Source organism: Gymnoscopelus braueri (genome assembly GCF_963280865.1).
Source record: "Gymnoscopelus braueri genome assembly, chromosome: 17".
In the NCBI taxonomy this organism is placed as follows: Eukaryota; Metazoa; Chordata; class Actinopteri; order Myctophiformes; family Myctophidae; genus Gymnoscopelus; species Gymnoscopelus braueri.
In genome coordinates, this window is record NC_137617.1 from 50,655,232 (window position 1) to 50,679,571 (window position 24,340).

The following is a 24,340-nucleotide window of genomic DNA, read 5'->3' on the forward strand; positions in this document are numbered from 1 at the left end:
TTACACAACCCAACCCAAACCAATTAACTCAAACACAGCACAGGACATGAACCTGCAAACTCTACCAGTAAGTTCACCCCCCCCCCCCCCCCCCCCCAGCAGAGAGCTGCTGAGAAGAGATTCTGACACACACACACACACACACACACACACACACACACACACACACACACACACACACACACACACACCACACACACACACACACACACACACACACACACACACACCTAAGGAAAGGTTCAAATAGAAGACATACATCAAAATTGAGGAGAGGAGAGGAGAGGAGAGGAGAGGAGAGGAGAGGAGAGGAGAGGAGAGGAGAGGAGGGGATTTTTGGAGAGGAGAGGAGAGGAGAGAGGAGAGGAGAGGAGAGGAGAGGAGAGGAGAGGAGAGGAGAGGAGAGGAGAGGAGAGGAGAGGGGATTTTTGGAGAGGAGAGGAGAGGAGAGGAGAGGAGAGGAGAGGAGAGGAGAGGAGAGGAGAGGAGGGGATTTTTGGAGAGGAGAGGAGAGGAGAGGAGAGGAGAGGAGAGGAGAGGAGAGAGAGGAGAGGAGAGGAGAGGAGAGGAGAGGAGGGGATTTTTGGAGAGGAGAGGAGAGGAGAGAGGAGAGGATAGGAGAGGAGAGGAGAGGAGAGGAGGGGATTTTTGGAGAGGAGAGGAGAGGAGAGAGGAGAGGAGAGGAGAGGAGATGTTTGGAGAGGAGAGCTGAGTTGAGTAGAGGAGGTGATAGAGGAGTAACTCACCCTAACAGCACTAGGAGGAGGTTAGAACAGGAGGAGAGGAGGAGGTGATAGAGGAGTAACTCACCCTAACAGCACTAGGATAGAACAGGAGGAGAGGAGGTGATAGAGGAGTAACTCACCCTAACAGCACTAGGAGGAGGTTAGAACAGGAGGAGAGGAGGTGATAGAGGAGTAACTCACCCTAACAGCACTAGGAGGAGGTTAGAACAGGAGGAGAGGAGGTGATAGAGGAGTAACTCACCCTAACAGCACTAGGAGGAGGTTAGAACAGGAGGAGAGGAGGTGATAGAGGAGTAACTCACCCTAACAGCACTAGGAGGAGGTTAGAACAGGAGAGGAGGAGGTGATAGAGGAGGTGATAGAGGAGTAACTCACCCTAACAGCACTAGGAGGAGGTTAGAACAGGAGAGGAGGAGGTGATAGAGGAGTGATAGAGGAGTAACTCACCCTAACAGCACTAGGAGGAGGTTTAGAACAGGAGAGGAGGAGGTGATAGAGGAGGTGATAGAGGAGTAACTCACCCTAACAGCACTAGGAGGAGGTTAGAACAGGAGAGGAGGAGGTGATAGAGGAGTAACTCACCCTGAAAGCACGAGGAGGAGGTTAGAACAGGAGGAGAGGAGGAGGAGGTCCTAACAGGAGGAGCAGCAGACAGCAGTGGGCAGAAGGAGAAGGCTGTCAGGCTGGTTTATGCTCCTCCATCCAGACTCCTCCTGGTCTCCTCCCTGCTCCATCACTCCCAAACATGGAGGGGTTCTCCTCCTCTCCTCCGGCCCAGAGGCTCCACTCCTTATAGGGCAAAGGCCCCGGCGGCATCGGCCAATCAGAGCGCTCCGTGCGTCGCCTAACTCTCTCCTCCGTCGTTCGCCCCGCATTCCAGCTTCCTGCTAGAGAGAGAGAGAGAGAGAGATGACACACACACACACACACACACACACACACACACACACACACACACACACACACACACACACACACACACACACACACACACACACACACACACACACACACACACACACACACACACACACACACACACACACACACACACACACACACACACACACACACACACACACACACACACACACACACACACTGCTGAATGTGTGTTGCCATGAAGTATTCAACACATTTTATTACACTGCTCAATTTCTACAGACTCTGTCTGTAGTGTGTACAATGTCTTCAATGAGTTCAGGATAAGGACCCCCCCCCCACACACACACACACACACACACACACACACACACACACACACACACACACACACACACACACACACACACACACACACACACACACACACACACACACACACACACACACACACACACACACACACACACACACACACACACACACACACACACACACACACACACACACACACACACACACACACACACTGCTGAATGTGTGTTGCCATGAAGTATTCAACACATTTTATTACACTGCTCAATTTCTACAGACTCTGTCTGTAGTGTGTACAATGTCTTCAATGAGTTCAGGATAAGGACCCCCCCCCACACACACACACACACACACACACACACACACACACACACACACACACACACACACACACACACACACACACACACACACACACACACACACACACACACACACACACACACACACACACACACACACACACACACACCACTACCTAAACGTATGTTGCAGATTAAACTTCCGTACAAGTTGCTCAGAGTCTTTAACATCTATCTCACTGTATTTAGCAGATCGTCTCATTAAGGTGTGTTGAGCGTTGAGACGTTTACGACTAATAGCTTCTGTTTTGTTTTGTTTGTTTGACTTCCTGCTTGAAAAACTCACTTGCACATAATGTTCAGTTCAAACGACCGTTGCTCTGATCAGTGCACACATAGGGCTGGATTTGAAAGGCCGCGTATCAAGGATCAAATCCGTCTGTCTGTCTGTCTGTCTGTCTGTCTGTCTGTCTGTCTGTCTGTCTGTCTGTCTGTCTGTCTGTCTGTCTGTGATAGCTATTCAACAGCCCAACTGCCAAACCCATTAAACCTGTCAGCAATAGACTGTCTGCACTGGCATCTGTGTGTGTGTGTGTGTGTGTGTGTGTGTGTGTGTGTGTGTGTGTGTGTGTGTGTGTGTGTGTGTGTGTGTGTGTGTGTGTGTGTGTGTGTGTGTGTGTGTGTGTGTGTGTGTGTGTGTGTGTGTGTGTGTGAGAGTGATTAAGGCTGCACCCTCAGAGTCACAACAAACCAGACTGACCTCTACTTCAACTGTAGAACCCCCCCCCCCCCACACACACACACACACACACACACACACACACACACACACACCACACACACACACACACAAATTGGGCCTCTTCCTCACTTCCTTCACAGGTTTTACCAATTACACTAATGAAGGCTCTGTTCCATTTAGTGTAGCGTAGCATATAGTGTGGCACAAATGAACCTGTAAGGGTCCATTCGGTTCCATGTGTACACTTTCAGAGTTACAGACGTGTAAGGGTCCATTTGGTTCCATGTGTACACTTTCAGAGTTACAGACGTGTAAGGGTCCATTTGGTTCCATGTGTACACTTTCAGAGTTACAGACGTGTAAGGGTCCATTTGGTTCCATGTGTACACTCTCAGAGTTACAGACCTGTAAGGGTCCATTTGGTTCCATGTGTACACTTTCAGAGTTACAGCCCTGTAAGGGTCCATTTGGTTCCATTTGTACAGCCCATCTTTCACCGCAGGCTGAAAACTCACCTCTTCAGGAAACACTATCCTTCCTCTTAGCCTTGCCTACTTGTTGTTAACTACGGTAGTTGTACGAGCTCTTGTTTTATTGTTTTTATTGGATCTTGTTTATTTGATACACTTATTTGTTTTAGCTCTTGCTCATTTGATTTTCTACTTGTCTCATCTGTTTAAGAAAGTATAAGTATATTGCACTTTTACCTTAGCGCTAGGTATACTCTTAGTTGCTTGTTTTAGAAGAGAATGAACTTAAGACTTCTGGTGATTAGTAGTTTCCTTCCCTACCTATGTTGAATGCACTTATTGTAAGTCGCTTTGGATAAAAGCGTCTGCTAAATGACTGTAATGTAATGTAATGTAATGTACACTCTCAGAGTTACACACCCGTAAGGGTCCGTTTTGGAACCCCCTCAAGAACCCATGAGGGTCCCTGAACCACACTTTGAGACCCACTGGTGTAGCAGAGTGTTTCCAGTGAGTCAACACCCTGACTCTGTTTATTAGTATCATTGTAACAACCAGAATGGAACAGAGCCTTCATTAGTATCATTGTAACAACCAGAATGGAACAGAGCCTTCATTAGTATCATTGTAACAACCAGAATGGAACGGAGCCTTCATTAGTGTCATTGTAACAACCAGAATGGAACAGAGCCTTTATTAGTATCATTGTAACAACCTGTGAAGGAAATAAGGAAGAGGCCCGATTTGTGCTGTGCATAGAGCCTATCCACCTGTTTCCACTGGAATTTTCTGGGGCAAAGGCCTGGTGGGGGAAATATCCTGCGGAGACACAGGAAGTAGGAAGTAGCAGCACAGTGGCCCTCATTTATCAACGCAGCGTATAAACCGGCTTATATTTTTCCATATATTCGGCGTACACCAACGTCAAAGTCACATTTATCAACGGATCCTACACAGCCAATCCTGGCGTACATCAGGTCGGAGCTTTGATAAATCTCACGTCTGAAAACGAGCGTCATTTAAATAACACGCCCTTAAATATTCTCAAAACGCCCCGATTTTACGACATGAAGAAGAATCAGAATACGACCAAAGACATCAAAAGCCAATAAGAAAGAGTTTCCCCCGATCGCCTCGCCTCGCTGCCTGTCAAGTCACACACACACACACGCACACGCACACGCCTCACCTCTCTCTCTCTCTCTCTCTCTCTCACTCTCACACACACACACACACACACACACACACACACGCCCAACTGTGTCTTTCATGTAATCCGTAGCGGTACAATCTTTGTCACGTAGGCTTGTAGCCTACATGAATGACATATTATGATACCAATCACATCGCCATGAATGGAATACGTTTGTATATTAATTTATTTAACCCATACCGAGCAGTGCACAAGCAGTCATGTAGGATATTCCCCGTGAGACTCGGACGTGCGGCAGTCATTCCGCGGCAGTGATTCCGCCACGTTAATAAGAGATTGGAGCGTCGGGTTTATATCCTTAACCCAGCCAGGTTGTCTTCAAAACTCTCTATGACATAACTCCATAACATACTCCACAAGCTACTGTAAGTTTGTACACCTCACTGTCCATGAAAAGATCGTCGGCAGTCCCGACCGCGGGACTCCCGAGTCCCGACGCAAAAGCGCTCGTATATTTTGAAAATAGCAGATCTACAAGCTCACAACGCGTCGCGATGCGACCCGTTTTTGAGCTTGCAGATCTGCTATTTTCAAATAGCCAATGCAACTGAATGACTGTTAAAGCAGTTTGTTTAAATTACTTTATAAAATGTTATATTTTCACAGGGATTATTTATTAGTGTGTAGATATACATTTAGGAGTGGATTATGTGTCCAGATGCCTGTCAGACAGTCAGACAATGCTGCTCCGCAGGTCTAGAATGGAATAAACGGGCGCAGCCAACGTCAACAACTGGTCTCGACCAGACGTGAGATCTCAGCGTATGGTAGGATGAAGCCCACGTCAGGATATATTGATAAATGCCGAAAGGTGCGGTGATCTCGCCCTACGCCCATTATTTGGGCTGCACCGCGTTGATAAATGAGGGCCCGTGTGTTTACATTTGCCAGTCCTGGCGTCCTGGCGTCACTGGTTCATCCTCTGGGGCATGTAAGTCATTTCTCTATGGAGAATAACATTGGGTCAACATTGGGTTATGCTGTAACTAGCCTCGGAAACCCATGCCTTTTTTTTTTATACAAAAGAAAAAAAGCCTGGGCGAACCATGCAGGAACGATGGTCTTAGGACCTTGTTATCTCCTAACCAATCAGAGTGCAGAGGGGCGTCGCTCTAAATTGGGTGACGTCAGCGTGCTCCGTGCACAGGCTGGAGGGGGGAGGGGAGATTGGTGAAGCAATAGGAAGCCCCGCACGAATCCGGGCGGCTGGGTTTGGATCCGCCCTTCAAGACCATCGATTGGGCTCGTTCTTTCAGTCTGGTCCACATTTTTTTTTTATCAGATTCTGTCTCATCGGTGGTTGATATTATTGTTATAGATAAACATGTGAAATGTTGACTTATTGTTTGTGGTTGATCCTGTGTTATGTAGATGTAGATCATAGATCAGTGGTTGTCAAACATGTTAATATTTTTTTCCTATCATTTTTATCCCTCCATTTTGTAACCCTTCTTTTCACCCAGTGCCAATTTGCTAAGCGTTCCTGGGCACTACACTCCACCCACCAGCCTAGGGAGCCCAGGGACGAGCTCATGCCTCCTTCAATGCAAGAGAGCCAACTGACCTTCTTGTCACCTGACAGGGGGGAGTTTCCCTGGTAGGACGTAGCGCGTGGAAGGAACACGTTATTCCAACCAGTTCCTTTCCCCTCCATCAGGCGCCCCGGCTGACCAGGGGGAGGCAGTATAGTGACCACTACTGCATGTTTTTGTGAGGGTATTAACTAGGAGACACGGGGAGAACATGTAAACTCCACACAGAGTAGACCCTTTCACCAACCATGTTCATGACAAGGACCCCCACATTCACAAGTACTTAAGTACTTTACCGGAGTATTTCCATTTTCAAATACTTTATACTTCTACTCCACTACATCTCAGAGGCAAATATTGTACTTTTACTCCACTACAATTATTTTAAAACTTTAGTTACTTACTTTTCAGATATAAATTATTACATTATTAAACATACATTAACCACTTTAACCTAGGCTAGGCTATTTGATTAGCAGATGTACAGATCTAGATCTGTTATTTCCAAATATTTTAGTACTTTTACTTTTGGTACTTTAAGTACATTTTGATACCAATACTTTTGTACTTTTACTCAAGTACATTTTGAATTCCGGACTTTTACTTAAGTAAAACATTTGAGTACTTTTTCCACCTCTGAGTATTGTAATGCAGGTCATCCCAACGACCACAGATCTTGTGAAAAATGAAAACGGGAACCAGCTAAATATTCTAAACGTTCTGAGATTCTGACAATAATCGTATTCTCTGAGACACAGCTAAGTGTTTGCCGGGTCAAACAAGAGAATCACGTGATGTTTTTGTTGTGATTCCGCTAGAGGGCGCTCTTCGCCAACTTATGAATGATGCCTTGACTTCCAGTGAAGGACAGACCCGGAAATGACCCGGTGACCCGGTCCACTGAAATGACCCGGTGACCCGGTCCACTGCCCAATGTTATCACATTTATAAAAACGCTTTTTTTCCCCTGTGGATCTTCAAAAAGACTCAAAATAAGGTAAACCCGCTGCCAGTAACTAATTACATGGCAATTAATGTGTTAATTAAAATGTCTTTTGTTTTTTTCCCCAATTGTAGGTAAGTCTAGTTTGACCTATTTAGTTTGAGTTAACTCTAATAATCTTGTTCCTAACTGGGACCACACCCTCTCTCTCTCTCTCTCTCTCTCTCTCTCTCTCTCTCTCTCTCTCTCTCTCTCTCTCTCTCTCTCTCTCTCTCTCTGTCTGTCATTCTCCTCTCCCTCCTCTCCACTTATGGAAGTACAGTACCCCCACACACACACACACACACACACACACGCACGCACGCACGCACACACACACACACACACACACACACACACACACACACACACACACACACACACACACACACACACACACACACACACACACACACACACACACACACAGGTCAGGGTCATCAGAGTGTGTCTCAGTTTCCAGAACCACACAGTGGGTCGGCCAAGGCGATGACATCACCAGTTTATAGAGTAGCTCTACACATCCTCCTACGAGACATGCCAGACCTGTGTGTGTGTGTGTGTGTGTGTGTGTGTGTGTGTGTGTGGATCCAACCCATCCTAATTTAGGAGCAGCAGTCACACAGAGCAGAGAGAAGCTTCTCTCAACTTTACAAATTATATGCTGAGCTCCTAGACTGTGAGTCCAGGACGGATCGGCCATTGGGCCAGTGGGCCCCGGGTCCAGTGGAACCCTGGGCCATTGGGTCAGTGGGGTCCGGGTCCAGTGGGGTCAGTGGGGTCCGGGTCCAGTGGGGCCATTGGGTCAGTGGGGTCCGGGTCCAGTGGAACCCGGGGCCATTGGGCCAGTGGGGTCCGGGTCCAGTGGGGCCATTGGGTCAGTGGGGTCCGGGTCCAGTGGAACCCGGGGCCATTGGGCCAGTGGGGTCCGGGTCCAGTGGGGCCATTGGGTCAGTGGGGTCCGGGTCCAGTGGGGCCATTGGGCCAGTGGGGCGTGTGCGTGCGCGTGTGTGTGTGTGTGTGTGTTGGACATGAAAGTAGCTGATTGGGGTCAGCATGTCACACTGGGGACAGAATTGGAGTCACTGTGAATATGATCTTATATGATCACTCATAGTGTTAAGAGACAGTACATGTGTGTACAGTTAAGGTGCGTGCGTGCGTGAGTGCGTGCGTGCCTACATGTGTGTGTTTGTGTTTGTTATAAATTAGCACACCAAAAACAGTTGCAACCCAGGTCTGTTTTAGGGATTTAAGGGATTTAAAGGGTAAGACCACTTTGGTAGAGGTTTGGGTTGTGTAGTTACCTTGGCATGATGTAACTCCAAAGGTGGACAAGAAATCAAAAATAATTGCTCCATTGATTAGAAATTGATAATTCTAAATTTGCTCCTCATTGACTTACATTGTACGGTAAAACAGCTCTTAAACTCACTCTTTTAGCACGTAAATGAACACGAATAAAGCTGATTCAGACAATATAGAGCATCACCAAACCCAGTACTGTTTGTTTTTTTTATAAAAATGTTAACTTCCTACTTATTTTACTATTTGAAGATCCGGATCCGGATCCGCGAATCCAGTCCGGGTTTTCTTCATAATAAAAATAGCAAAATCAACAGGAAGTTAACATTTTTATAAAAAATAAAAACAGTACTGGGTTTGGTGATGTTCTATATTGTCTGAATCAACTTTGTTTGTGTTTGTTTATGTGCTAAAAGAGTGACTTTGAGAGCTGTTTTACCGTACAATGTAAGTCAATGAGGAGCAAATTTAGAATGATCAATTTCTAATCAATGGAGGAATTATTTTTGATTTCTTGTCCACCTTTGGAGGATCAAAATGCTTTTTATTGAATAATACGGAAGATATGGGTACTTATGAGGGCCCGTACATAATTATAACACCCGTGGCCATGAGATAAGCACTTTATATTTGAAATCTGAACGTTTATGTAGATGTACGGGTTGTAAATGGAGAGTGCAAACACCAGGTTGGAGTTAATCCAGGACCTAGCTGGTGCGTGTCTTTTATTATTAATAGGTAAACCTCGACTAGTCGACTACCAGTGGGTCAAATTTAGTGGTGGAAGAAGCACTTGGTGGTAGCAATACCACAATATAAAAAGTAAAAGGCGAAACACCAGGCCTGCTCACATATGTTTACAAAAGTAACATAACATTAACATAATCAAAACTAAATATGTATTATCTTACTAAACCATAAGAATTGTGCATTTTGCTGTCAGAAAGAGTTCCACATCCACAAGGTTATCTTGGTATAAACTAGAGAAACAAATGCCAGCAATATTTCAATGTTTTAAATTCACCTAGTATAAAACCTTTATGAAACGTTTTACTGATTTTCTGCCTGCCTGCCTGCCTGCCTGCCTGCCTGTCTGTCTGTCTGTCTGTCTGTCTGTCTGTCTGTCTGTCTGTCTGTCTGTCTGTCTGTCTGTCTGTCTGTCTGTCTGTCTGTCTGTCTGTCTGTCTGTCTGTCTGTCTGCCTGCCTGTCTGTCTGCCTGTCTCTCTCTCTCTGTGTGTAGGGGGTGATGGTGGGCATGGGGCAGAAAGACAGCTACGTGGGGGATGAGGCTCAGTCTAAGAGAGGTATCCTGACCCTCAAATACCCCATCGAACACGGGATCATCACCAACTGGGACGACATGGAGAAGGTATGCACGCACACGCTTGCACGCACGCGCTTGCACGCACGCACACGCTTACACACGCACACACGCACACTCACACACACACACACACACACACACACACACACACACACACACACACACACACACACACACACACACACACACACACACACACACACACACACACACACACACAACCACTCCATGGTCCTTTACAACGCTCCTAAACGTCCCAGACCCTTCTGACTCCCAAACTGTGAATGAACTCTCCATTGCAGTCAGACTCTATCTCAGCCCGTAGCACTTGACCTTTGGCCTTGACAACCTTGCAATTATGCAAAGGTTAAAATGTAACTAGACATCATGTTATGTAGACAGATACCAGGTTCATTTGTTGACCTGGCCTTCTTAATGTCTATAGCAGTGGTGTAAAGTAACAAAGTACATTTACTCAAGTACTCAAGTTTTGAGGCACTTTTACTTTACTGGAGTATTTCCAATTGTCTATACTTTTACTTCTACTCCACTACATCTCAGAGGCAAATATTGTACTTTTACTCCACTACAATTATTTGAAAACTTGAGTTACTAGTTACTTTGCAGGTATAAATTATTACATTATAAAAAATACATTAACCACTTCAGCCCTAAAATAGCCGATCTACAAGCTCACAACGCGTCGCATCGCCTGTAGATCGGCTATTTCCAAACATTGTAGTACTTTTACTTTTGGTACTTTAAGTACATTTGGATACCAATACTTTTGTACTTTTACTCAAGTACATTTTTTATTCTGGACTTTTACTTTAAAACATTTGAGTACTTTTTCCACCACTGGTCTATACACGAATCCACGGAGCGCTGCCCTGCGCGCAGCCATTGCTGCGGTGTCAACGCTCCGCGGACGCGACACCGCAGCAATGGCCGCCTACAGGCAGCTACAGGCAGCGCGCCTGTGGATTCGTCTGTAGTTTCACTAGAGATTATAGATCTTTTTTTATATTATACTGTTTTAGTTTAGACTTTGATCCTAGATTACTATTTATATGCATTTGATGTATTACCTCGTGTTTTCCTTGTTTACTGTAAATCACTCTGGATTAAGAGCGTCTGCTAAATGCCTACATTGTGAATTGTTATAATACACTAGAATTGGAATATACGGTGAAGTATGTTGTTTTAAAAATAAGGGGTGTTGCACAGGATCCTGTTCTTACAAAGAACACACACACACACACACACACACACACACACACACACACACACACACACACACACACACACACACACACACACTGACACACACACACTGACACACACTACACACAGTGTTGGCTCGGAGGGTCTTTGACCGAAAATGGCAAACCAGCTGCTCTGTTAAAGGGGAACAGGGCTGATCTGCCTCCTGATTGGCCGGATAACGTCAACACACTGGAGCTACGCTAAACCAGCCATGGAATGTCTCCTACCAGTGTGTGTGTGTGTGTGTGTGTGTGTGTGTGTGTGTGTGTGTGTGTGTGTGTGTGTGTGTGTGTGTGTGTGTATACACAGGGAGGTACGAGAAAAGGAGGGGATTTATCTCTTATGGAGAGGCAGACAGGCAGACAGACAGACAGACAGACAGGCAGACAGACAGACAGACAGACAGACAGACAGACAGACAGACAGACAGACAGACAGACAGACAGACAGACAGACAGACAGACAGACAGACAGACAGACAGACAGACAGACAGACAGACAGACAGGCAGACAGACAGGGCCTGAAAATGTCTCTTATTGGTTCCAGGTGTAGCAGGGCGGTATGGGTAAATATATATTATAGCCAACTACGCCACCTGGGGAGTTGCACCCCAGGAAATGATTACAGTGTAAACCAATCGCCTGAACAAAGATTGCTCCTCACACAAGTTCGTTGTAAGATCAAATAATTAAAAGGCAGAAACAGTGCTTTAGGCAAATATACAAAAAGCTTTATTATAATTTAAGAACAGTGTAAATGCATCAATAATAAAAGGGCAAAACAATTAATAGCTAAAACAAAGTCACAATGCAATCAATAATAAAACCTAGGTGCCGGTAGGGCCGATGCTGGGGGGGAAGGGGGAGGAAGAGCAGGCCGACCGACCCAGAGGAAGGGCACCCCGGCACAGCACACGGTTTCACACTCAAAGCACCGCAAAGGAGGGGGGGGGGTTACCACAACCCGACTGGGCGGCCGCCACCTGCTTCCACACACCAAGAGGTCCCCAGCAAAAGGCCTGCAAGACAGAGAATAGGTTTTAGTGGTGTCGGACAATTAGAGTAGTTTAACATTGGACTTGGATTAGGGGAGCTATGTATAATATATATATCTATATATTTACTATATCTTATATATATTATAATGGAATGCCGTCTGTAGGCCTAGTCTCACCCAAAAGAAACAATAATCATAAGCACTAAATAAACAAAATAAACAACAAAAGTAAACAAATAACAAAATAAGTAATAATAAGCAAAATAAACAAAAGCAGATAACAAAATAAGTAATAAACAAATAAACAGAATAAACAAATAAACAGAAAAGGCAATAACGCTAAATAATAAACAAATAAACAATAAGGCTGGCTGAGAGCCTGAGTGGGGACATTGGCGTCGGAAAGTGATACTCTAAACCCGTCTGAGGGTGTACGCTCAGCTGAGCCAGTTGGTCCACGCCGTTTAGAAACGGGGAGAGGAGAACCTCAGCGAGGAGCGTCAATATGAGGGTTTATAATACAGGCGTGGATGAGTCAAAAAGCAGCAGAGCAGCAGGTGGTATCACAGTGCCTGAAACGATAAGTGGCCGTGTCATTCTACCAATTTATAATACTAATGTTCATTAAGACAGAAGCAGAGAGACACACAGTGACGTACCGCTATGCAGCAACGGCGGAAGCCATGATGGCCCGCTTGCAGCGGCGGACACCGGTAGGAATAACTGTAGCAATATAAAGGCCATGATTATTATAGTGCCGCTATGACATAGAATTAATTGGCTTATAATGTGGAGAGGAAGGACCACCAACGTACCAGTTGTGCAGCGTGAAGCCAACACCGGACTGGGCGTAAAACGCCGACGAGGTGGATAAACACACCGAGGCTATAAATGACACAAACGGTCATGGTCAAGTTCATGACCATGCGCCACACAGTATAAGACAGTTGCATAAACAGCAAGACGGAGAGACATACCTGCGCTGGTGCGCGATGCAGATACCGACAGGTGAGCCCAACAGGCCAGCCTGAACAAGTAGTGGACCGGTGTGGAGACAGACAGACAGCTAACTAAGTTTGAGGGTGCGTTGCCTTAATACTGTTGTCAATCAGCCCACTGATGAGTGGGCGGAGGATGGCAGCGTGGGAACCCACGCCCATACTGCTACAATCCATCCCACCCAATTGCATCGTCGGCCCGACGATGACTTATCCCAACACGACAAACCCTATCCAAACCCTAACTCCAGGGTCTATACAAGGCGGAGACAGCGTTCGATGCCGAAACAGGGGTGGAGACCAGTCCTCTATCCACTGCCTGTGGAAGATGGAACAGGTTGGAATGTTGGCCAGCTGTAGACCTGGAAGTTCGGCGTTGGACAGCCTCGCCACTACTGGATGGATCATCCGGTTGAGAGACCAGTGATCTAGAGAGTGGAAGTACCCTATTGGACTCAACTAAGTCCACAGGCACAACCGCAGTTGGTTCAAGAGCCGCCAGCACAATGGGGACCAAATCACCATCGTGAGGTTCCCCATACTCTGGACTCATCTGTGGATCACTATCTCTGTTGCCGGATGGTCCGTCCAACCGAGGAACAGAGGATCCTGAAGGTAAGTCTATTAATATCGCAGGGCGCTCGTTCGGATTAACAGGCCCAACCGAGATGTAATCTGGTTGGCTAGAAGGACACCGGGGAGGCCCGGTTAGAAGTGGACCTGCGGGTGGGACCAGTCGGGACTGAGGCATGTCTGAAGACAGAACAAACCAGTCTCCATCACTCTGGTCTTCACCCGCCAAGGGTGGTGACTGCAAGGGAGGTGACTTCTCGATCCGTTGGTCACTTGGGGAGGTGCCGACCGGAGACTCTCTCCCAATCCGTTGTTTGAGGAGGGAGCGATGGATATGCTTCACTCTGCTCGGGTCACTGACCGGCGCAATAGTGTATACGGCCCCACCCGGCATGGGCGCTCTAAGCACTCTATAGACTTCGGAATGCCACAGGTCGTGAATTTTGTGGCGGCCTCTTACACCAAAGTCACGAAGATAAACTAGCTGCCCCTCTTCCAAGGACGGGTCCCGGACTTTGAGGTCATGATGCGCTTTCCGGCGATCTGCCACAACCTTCAACCGATCCCGAGCCCCCTCGAAAGCTATCTGAAGCCGGGTCTGATGTTCAATGACCCAGGCGTTTACACTACCCGCTACCGGTTCCGGGACCCTCCCCAACAGGAAGTCCACAGGTAGACGTGGTTCCTGCCCGAACAGTAAGTAGTAGGGGGTTTCGCCTGTGGCCTGATGGGGGGTGGTGTTATAACAGAATAGCATCTGGGGAAGGTAATCGACCCAGTCCCTCTTACGAAAAGAGGGCAGAGTGCGCAAGAGGTTATGTAGAGTTCGATTGAAGCGCTCGCACTGTCCGTTCCCAGCCGGGTGATACGGAGTAGTGCGAGACTTCTGAATGCCGTACAGATTACAGAGCTGTTGGATGAGTGATGCTTCAAAGTTTCGGCCTTGGTCAGAATGAATGCGGCCAGGGACCCCTAGTTTGTAAAACCATTCATTGACCAGCACCTGGGCAACTGTTGACGCCCGTTGATCGCTAGTGGGAATGGCCAGTGTATATTTACTGAAGACGTCCGTTATGACCAAGACATTCTCCAACCCTGTCCGGGAAGGTTCTAAGATGGTAAAATTGACGGCCACAATCTCGTTGGGCCGGGAAGCCAGTAAGTGGCCCATGTAACTTCGTGCAGGCGGTCGGGTGTCCTTGGCCACCTGACACCGCTCGCATTCCAGGCACCAGCGGGCCACATCAGCGGACATACCGGGCCAATAGCACCGCTGACGCACCAACTCCGTGGTGCGCTCGACTCCCTGATGCCCGTGGTCCTGATGTAACTGGGTCAAGACCTTGTCCTTCAGGACAATGGGCAAGACCAATTGGTCTGACTCTGCTCCTCCATCCGGGCGGAAAACCCTACGGTAGACCACACCCTCCTTCTCAACCAAGCGGTCCCATTGACCAAGCAGTGCTAACGCTGTCTTTGACAGCTGTTTACGCTCTGTAGGATTTGGACGTGTCCCCTGCCTCCAGTACCCGAGAACCTCTTGAATGACCGCGTCCCCTGTCTGTAAAGTCTGCAAGTCAGACAAACTATGGCCTGGCAGTGCTGTGATGGTGGCCTGAGTAGCCAGAGCTATTTGCTCCGGTGGCTCCGCCAATTGCAGCATCGTTGGAAGGGCTGTCCCCGGAACCAACCCCTGTAGTGCCGTAGGCCCTAATGGATGCTGTCGAGAAAGCGCGTCAGCATTTTGGTTACTCTTGCCTGAGCGGTACTTAAGCTCGAAGTCGAATCGCGCCAATTCACTGGCCCAGCGCTGCTCCACCGCGCCCAGTTTGGCCGAAGACAGGTGAGCAAGTGGATTGTTGTCGGTATAAACGAGGCACCGTTGTCCCAGTAAGTACTCGCGGAATTTCTCGGTCATAGCCCACTTGAGCGCCACAAACTCCAACTTCATAGAACTGTAGTTGGACATGTTCCGCTCAGTGGGACGGAGACCACGGCTGGCAAAAGCCACGGGGCGCACCTTGCCTCCCTGCTCCTGGGAAAGGACAGCGCCCAACCCGCTGTGGCTGGCGTCCACCTCCAGAATGAAGGGCAAGGAGAAGTCGGCGTAAGCAAGGACAGGGGCAGATGTAAGAGTCTTCTTCAAAGCGTCAAAGCTCAGCTGGCACAGCTCGGACCAGAAGGAAGGAAAGTCTCTTTCTGATGTTCTAAGGGAGGCCCTCTTAGACTTCGTCCCCGCCAGCTGAGCTACCAGTGCATGTAGGGGGGCCGCCATTTTGGCAAACCCCTCCACAAAACGGCGATAGTAGCTGGCGAAGCCCAAGAATGAACGTAACTCTGATACTGTGGCCGGCTGACGCCAGTCAGCGACAGCCTCGATTTTACTGGGATCTGTGGCGACTCCCTTGCTAGAAATGACATGGCCTAAGTAATGAACTTCCTTTTGGAAGAAAGCACACTTCGCCAGCTTTGCTTTTAAGCCCTCCCGCTGCAGCCGGCCAAGAACGAGTTCCATCCGTTCCAAGTGCTGGGCTACAGTGGAAGAAAAGATGACAATGTCATCAAGGTAGAGGAGTAAGGTCTGACATTGTTGGTCCCCGAACAAACGCTCCATCAGCCGCTGAAAAGTCCCAGGAGCGTTGCAGAGCCCAAATGGCATTCGGTTCCACTCGAAGAGGCCAAATGGGGTGCAAAACGCGGTCTTAGCCCGGTCCTTCTCAGCGACTGGCACCTGATTATACCCGCTAGCAAGATCCATGGCAGAAAACCAACGCGCTCCGGACAGAGAGTCCAGGGACTCCTCGATACGAGGCAAAGGGAATGCGTCCCTCCTAGTCTTGGCATTCAGCCCCCGGTAGTCCACACACATGCGGAGGCTACCGTCTTTCTTCTTTACCAGCACTATGGGGGACGCATAAGGGCTGCTACTCTCCCTGATGATATGGTTCTCTAGTAACTGGTTGATGTGGGCCTTTGCTACCTCATATTCAGAGGGGGGTATGCGCCGGTACCGATGACGAACAGGAGCCTCGTCAAGAAGGGGGATCTCGTGGGAGATCAGGTCAGTGCAACCCAAATCCCCCTCGTGAGTAGAGAACACTCCACTATACTTCCGAAGCAGGGCCCTGGCCGGACCTTGATCTTCGCTCGACAGAGCACCCAAATCAAGCGCCTCAATCTGTTCTGGTATGGAAGTCGACGCGGTTGTAGAGGAGATGGTAGCGGTAACTGAACCAACCTCTGTGACACCTGAAGGCAAGGTGACTACCTGAGTGCTACTCAAATGGCCCAAGATAGTCCGTGGATAAAGTAATACATCGATAGTCCCTACATTGACTACGGGGACGTAGACCGTGCCTCGAGTCACTCTGAGCAGGGCTGGAGAGGCCAACAAGCCAACCGGTAGGCCCGACTCAGGGGGCTCAAAGAGGACGGAGGTGGGAGATTCCTGCTCTATACACGTTGCCGCAACCAGCTTCATCGTGCCTCCAGGGATGCGCCATGCGTGCTTACCCCGAACCTTAACCCGTCCCAGGCCACCCACAGTAGATTTAATCTCGGCCTTGTGGCACCGTTGTAAAGCCTCTATAATGAGACTGGGGGCCTGTAACACAGACCGTGTTTTAAAGAGGCCTGCCCCATGCTGGCCAAAGAGCTCTCTATAACGCCGAACCAGGACATTCATGCCCAGAACCCCCGGCGCCTGAGAAGTAAGAGTGGTGGGGGGATCTTTGACGATTAACACCCCACATTTTAGCACAGACTTCCCACAAAGCTCCACATCGAGCTCTATGTAACCCACGTAGGGAATAGGAAGGCCATTAGCTGCGCTCAACTGCAACCAGTGGCAAGACCGAAGACGATCCTGGCCCCAGGGTTCGAAATGCTGCCGGAAGAAGGACTCAGTCATTGTAGACACCATGGACCCGGTGTCGATCAAGCAAGGGACAATTACGCCACCCATACAAACATCCAAATGTGGGCAAGATGACATCAGACTTGATATCATACCTGCATCAGTAAGAACTCCCGAGCCGGTGGGGTCCCCACCCGAACTGTGGCTCTGCAGCTCGGTGGGTGTCAGTTTTCCGTCGGTGCACGAGGGTGCGACGGCCTGCCCCCACCTGAAGGTGGAAAGGCAGTAGGGGGGGGTGGGGGATAGGGGGGATACCATTGGGCCTCGCATTCCCTGGCGAAGTGGCCGGGCTGCTGACACTTCCTACAGAATACCGGGCCACCACGAGGTGGTCGACTAGGCTGTTGAGTGCTGTGTAGGAGTGACACTGTCTGTGTGAGTTGGTTTAACTGCTCCTGTTGTCTTTTAAGCATCTCCTTCAACTCTGTAAACTCTGAGCGCTGAGGCGAGCTACTGCCTGCTGGGCGCGCCCCACCATGAACAGCGTACTGAGTGCCATGTGCCGAAGGAACGGAATAGCTACGACCCCTCGCACCCCCTGGCATGCCCTCCCTTTCCCACCGAATTGCTTCCTCTCGAACTGCCAACAAGGTACTGGTTGGACTACGACGTACCAATTGTTTTAGCTCCCGTCTAAGGGAGCTGTCCAAGACATGTTCAGTGAACTGATCTCGTAACAGGGCTTCGCTATTAAACATGCCAGCCGGTGCACGCTGTCTGACCCTCTCCATTAGGCTCATAAGAGCGAGAGAGAATTCCTGCAGTGTCTCTCCGTCTTGCTGTTTCCTGCAGAAGAATGCCTCCTGTAAAGCTACGTAGGACTGTGAACACCCATATAGGTCTTTTAGAATGCCAATGATTTGATTGGGATCCTCCCTCTCCGCAACAGGCCGATATTTTATCTCCTCTCGTGCCTCACCCTCCAGGTGATCAAATAAGAAAAAAGCTTGGTCTAGGGCCGAAAGATAGCGAGCACGCATACAAGCCTGTGCTTCTTCCACCCATTCGTTTATACTTACACCTGACTTGCCCCCGAAATATGGGCACTTTCTATCTCGCGGCACAAAGACCAACCTTTCTGGTGCAATAGCACCACCCAACGGGGGTGCAGGAGGAGGTGGGGCTGACACGTCAGAGGGAACTATACTAGTACCTGGCTGTGTATCTCCCTGCTCCTGTCTTAATGAACAATTATCTGCCCTTAGCTGAGCCACTAGCTCCCTGAGCTCATGCAGCTCCGCCTCCATAGCGGTGACAGATAATTTCCACACTTACAACCAAATTTGAGACACAACACAACACAGGTCCTGAAGTGGAAACCAGGGAGCCCGTTTAGGCGACCAATGGGTCCTCTCACGTCCACTGATACCCTCTGCTGCTCTGCTTTAAACAAAAGAAACACAAGTTAACCACAAAAAACAAACAAATTAACAACAGAACAGAAAAATACAAAAATAAAGCTAAACACGTCTCTGCCTTTGATCTGTACGTCCTGCCGACCCACGCCAATTTGTAGCAGGGCGGTATGGGTAAATATATATTATAGCCAACTACGCCACCTGGGGAGTTGCACCCCAGGAAATGATTACAGTGTAAACCAATCGCCTGAACAAAGATTGCTCCTCACACAAGTTCGTTGTAAGATCAAAATAATTAAAAGGCAGAAACAGTGCTTTAGGCAAATATACAAAAAGCTTTATTATAATTTAAGAACAGTGTAAATGCATCAATAATAAAAGGGCAAAACAATTAATAGCTAAAACAAAGTCACAATGCAATCAATAATAAAACCTAGGTGCCGGTAGGGCCGATGCTGGGGGGGAAGGGGGAGGAAGAGCAGGCCGACCGACCCAGAGGAAGGGCACCCCGGCACAGCACACGGTTTCACACTCAAAGCACCGCAAAGGAGGGGGGGGGGTTACCACAACCCGACTGGGCGGCCGCCACCTGCTTCCACACACCAAGAGGTCCCCAGCAAAAGGCCTGCAAGACAGAGAATAGGTTTTAGTGGTGTCGGACAATTAGAGTAGTTTAACATTGGACTTGGATTAGGGGAGCTATGTATAATATATATATCTATATATTTACTATATCTTATATATATTATAATGGAATGCCGTCTGTAGGCCTAGTCTCACCCAAAAGAAACAATAATCATAAGCACTAAATAAACAAAATAAACAACAAAAGTAAACAAATAACAAAATAAGTAATAATAAGCAAAATAAACAAAAGCAGATAACAAAATAAGTAATAAACAAATAAACAGAATAAACAAATAAACAGAAAAGGCAATAACGCTAAATAATAAACAAATAAACAATAAGGCTGGCTGAGAGCCTGAGTGGGGACATTGGCGTCGGAAAGTGATACTCTAAACCCGTCTGAGGGTGTACGCTCAGCTGAGCCAGTTGGTCCACGCCGTTTAGAAACGGGGAGAGGAGAACCTCAGCGAGGAGCGTCAATATGAGGGTTTGTAATACAGGCGTGGATGAGTCAAAAAGCAGCAGAGCAGCAGGTGGTATCACAGTGCCTGAAACGATAAGTGGCCGTGTCATTCTACCAATTTATAATACTAATGTTCATTAAGACAGAAGCAGAGAGACACACAGTGACGTACCGCTTCGCAACGGCGGAAGCCATGATGGCCCGCTTGCAGCGGCGGACACCGGTAGGAATAACTGTAGCAATATAAAGGCCATGATTATTATAGTGCCGCTATGACATAGAATTCATTGGCTTATAATGTGGAGAGGAAGGACCACCAACGTACCAGTTGTGCAGCGTGAAGCCAACACCGGACTGGGCGTAAAACGCCGACGAGGTGGATAAACACACCGAGGCTATAAATGACACAAACGGTCATGGTCAAGTTCATGACCATGCGCCACACAGTATAAGACAGTTGCATAAACAGCAAGACGGAGAGACATACCTGCGCTGGTGCGCGATGCAGATACCGACAGGTGAGCCCAACAGGCCAGCCTGAACAAGTAGTGGACCGGTGTGGAGACAGACAGACAGCTAACTAAGTTTGAGGGTGCGTTGCCTTAATACTGTTGTCAATCAGCCCACTGATGAGTGGGCGGAGGATGGCAGCGTGGGAACCCACGCCCATACTGCTACACAGGCTTAAAATTATTTGTATAAATAATTTCTGAAATCTCTATGGGAAAAACGTATGGGTTTTCTATCTGCGGCACTACAAAATGGCCACCACTGCCACGCCCTATTCTTGGGGGGAACATTCACAGAAAAATAACAGATCTACAAGCTCACAACACGTCGCCATGTGGCGCGTTATGAGGTTGTAGAGCTTGTAGATCGTATAGGTTTGGTGTAGAGGGAAACAAGGAGCAGCACCCTGGTGGACTAAGTATTGGTTTCCTAGAGCTTTAAGTGGTTTAAAATATAAAGAAATTAGAACATATTAGACCTGGACTATTTGTTTACATTCTTCAGGTTGAAACATGGAGTCATTTAATGAAAGAAAATAGGCTTCTACATTCATGGGAGAAAAGTGACCTTTAAAATGTTATTGAGTAAAGAATCATTAAATGTTCAAATGTAAATGTTCAAATATTGAGAGAGAGAGAGAGAGAGAGAGAGAGAGAGAGAGAGAGAGAGAGAGAGAGAGGGAGAGGGAGAGAGAGAGAGAGAGAGATACATAATCTATTTGTTTTTATGCTGCTGTTCTATCATGTAACATTCAGTGTAGCTGCTGGCCGTAGTCTTTTGTAACTTTAGGACTACTGCTGATGAACTATTTTGAGGAGACTGATGAATGCCTAATTTTCAACGGTTGTATTTACCATACAAACGCATACCATACATAACTCTCTGCGATTTCTCGGATTGATTTCACCTACATACTCATTAATGCATTATCTCATATTTACATATCGATTTAAGCTCTGACATTTAAGTGAAATGTAGGCTGATGTTACCGGATTGCTACCTTGGCTTTAAAATAAATCAACAGAGGTTTGTTTTTACTGAGAAAGAGTCTCTCTCCACGTACGCAGGCGTTGTGTAAACTATAAAAGTGTGACGTACTGTATATTGCATCATAGCACTACCGGCGCTGGGGCGCTAAATCATCGCGCAATAATGGAGTTTCATACAACTGCACATCGTGCAAAGTGCATGAACGTTGCGGGAAGCAGCTCTAACTATAGGCAGAGCACTGAGCAATATGTGTCACCATCACGGCCCCAGTTGTGTCCATGATGTGACTGTTTAGCCCATAGACATATAAAGGTAAACGCCTCCTTGGGCTCTGAGGCGTATCTCGGCCGTGCTTCCACTTCAGCAGGGCTTCAGCAGGGCTTCAGCAGGGCAAGCTGGAAACCTCCCTGTGCGTCACAGAAGAGGGCGTTCGGTAGGCCAATCAGAGGCAGGTGGGGCGGGTCTTTTCTTAAGAGGCAGCCGTGCAGCAACTAGTCAGTTAGACGCGCTGTGATTGGCCAGTAGTCAACGCGCTGTGATTGGCCAGTAGTCAAGTAGCCCTGCGGAAGAGCCTTGTATTGCGATACCGGTCGTTCTAATGAACTGCAGAGGCCAATGAGGTATCTGAGTTTCTATATCTATGGTTTAGCCACTGAGTTTGCCTCTGCCCCTTCATGGCCCTGCTCCTATTTACCCTCAGCCAATCACCTGCTCTTATTTCCCCTCAGCCAATCACCTGCTCCTATTTCCCCTCAGCAAATCACCTGCTCCTATTTACCCTCAGCCAATCACCTGCTCTTATTTCCCCTCAGCCAATCACCTGCTCCTATTTCCCCTCAGCCAATCTCCTACTCTCCCTTCTACCTGAATCAAGACTCTGATTGGCCTGAGTGCTGTCACCTGTGTGAGGACAAGCTGAGCCTGGTTGGGTGATGAGCTCCTGACACTATAAAGACTGTGGTTCAGTGTTGTCAGTGTTGGGTCATAAGATGGACACTATAAAGACTGTGTGGTTCAGTGTGTTCAGTGTTGGGTCATAAGATGGACACTATAAAGACTGTGTGGTTCAGTGTGGTCAGTGTTGGGTCATAAGATGGAGACTATAAAGACTGTGTGGTTCAGTGTGGTCAGTGTTGGGTCATAAGATGGAGACTATAAAGACTGTGTGGTTCAGTGTGTTCAGTGTTGGGTCATAAGATGGACACTATAAAGACTGTGTGGTTCAGTGTGGTCAGTGTTGGGTCATAAGATGGAGACTATAAAGACTGTGTGGTTCAGTGTGTTCAGTGTTGGGTCATAAGATGGAGACTATAAAGACTGTGTGGTTCAGTGTGTTCAGTGTTGGGTCATAAGATGGAGACTATAAAGACTGTGTGGTTCAGTGTGGTCAGTGTTGGGTCATAAGATGGAGACTATAAAGACCGTGTGGTTCAGTGTGTTCAGTGTTGGGTCATAAGATGGAGACTATAAAGACTGTGTGGTTCAGTGTGGTCAGTGTTGGGTCATAAGATGGAGACTATAAAGACTGTGTGGTTCAGTGTGTTCAGTGTTGGGTCATAAGATGGAGACTATAAAGACTGTGTGGTTCAGTGTGGTCAGTGTTGGGTCATAAGATGGAGACTATAAAGACTGTGTGGTTCAGTGTGGTCAGTGTTGGGTCATAAGATGGAGACTATAAAGACTGTGTGGTTCAGTGTGGTCAGTGCTGGGTCGTACGATGTGTGTCAGGTCCTCTGTTATGTTGCTAGTGTCTTGTTGTGAGTTCAGTTTATTGTATTAGTTACCAGAGTGTTTCTGTACATTATCATTGTTAATGTGTGTAGTTAGTTATAAGTAAAAGTTTGTGATCCTCATCTCCTGTGTTTGTCTGAGTTCCTGTGCTTGGGTCCTACGACACCTTCCGTTCCTGACAATATGTGCAAAATGTGGAGTCAGTAGGAGCACCTAAACCTAGTCACCTCATTGCCCTCTGGCCCTCTGCAGTTAGTTGGAGCGACGCGCAGTGGTGTCGTGGTGATTTTTTTTACTGGCAGGACAGTATTTTAATGACATCACGCGCGCGCACGGCACGCGCACGGCACACGCCACACGCACACAGTGTGCATTTTATTTTATTCATGTTTTTCAAAAATGTGTATCAAGAGAATGCTGACATGACTGGACTGGATGCATGAACTGTTTGCATAGTGAACTTCATGATTCAAATGTAACACAAATGTGTAATCCTGTTTTTTTCCTGTCTGCAATTGATCTGTCCACGCCCTATGGTAACCATGGTGATGACCTTGAGTAGTGATCCTCAGCACCTGAGCTGAGGTGATCAAGCACCCTATAAAAGCAGTGTATTTGTCTGTGTCCAACCATTATAGCACTGACGAAGGTCCTGGGAGGACTGAAAACGTTTTGATTTTTAATTCACTGAGCACCGAGCACACTATGACTATGGGGATAACAAAATAAAGAAAAACGTTTTTCTTTAAGTCTCGTCTAAGGAGTTTTTCTTATACCTCAATGCAGTGAGCGAGTCTCCTTCTGTCAGTTTACCTTATATTAGGAAACATGTTTGTATAGGAAATGTTTGTTAGCTTAGTTTTCGTCTTAAACTAATACAAATTCATGGAATGCCATGAATTATAGAGCTGAAACTAAAGGTTTGCTTTGAAGGAGTATCTTTCTCTTCTTGGACGGTGGCTGATGCATTGCTGCGTGCAGACAGGATACAGACAGCAGCCCTACTGAAGCCAACATGCTGGCTCTGTGTAGCCTATAGATGTGAGGAGTGAGGAATCTGAGTTCTAGCGTGCACGTGTCGTGCGTGCACGCGCATG

The 24,340-nt window shown here is 47.5% G+C and overlaps 1 protein-coding gene across 3 annotated transcripts in view; it reads right to left on the reverse strand.

Annotated features, from left to right (window-relative positions):
* Positions 1-1,443, reverse strand: part of LOC308105285 (actin, alpha skeletal muscle B-like) — a 17,182-nt gene extending 15,739 nt beyond the window's left edge. The window contains exon 1 of one of the 3 annotated variants that reach the window (XM_080455932.1): positions 1,329-1,443. The gene's annotated coding sequence lies outside the window, so the exon portion shown is untranslated. Of the gene's footprint in view, positions 1-746; positions 793-1,054; positions 1,071-1,328 lie in introns of those variants that run through there. The other 2 variants (XM_080455933.1, XM_080455931.1) reach the window with 2 other exon arrangements.
* Positions 1,444-24,340: the final 22,897 nt, after the last annotated feature.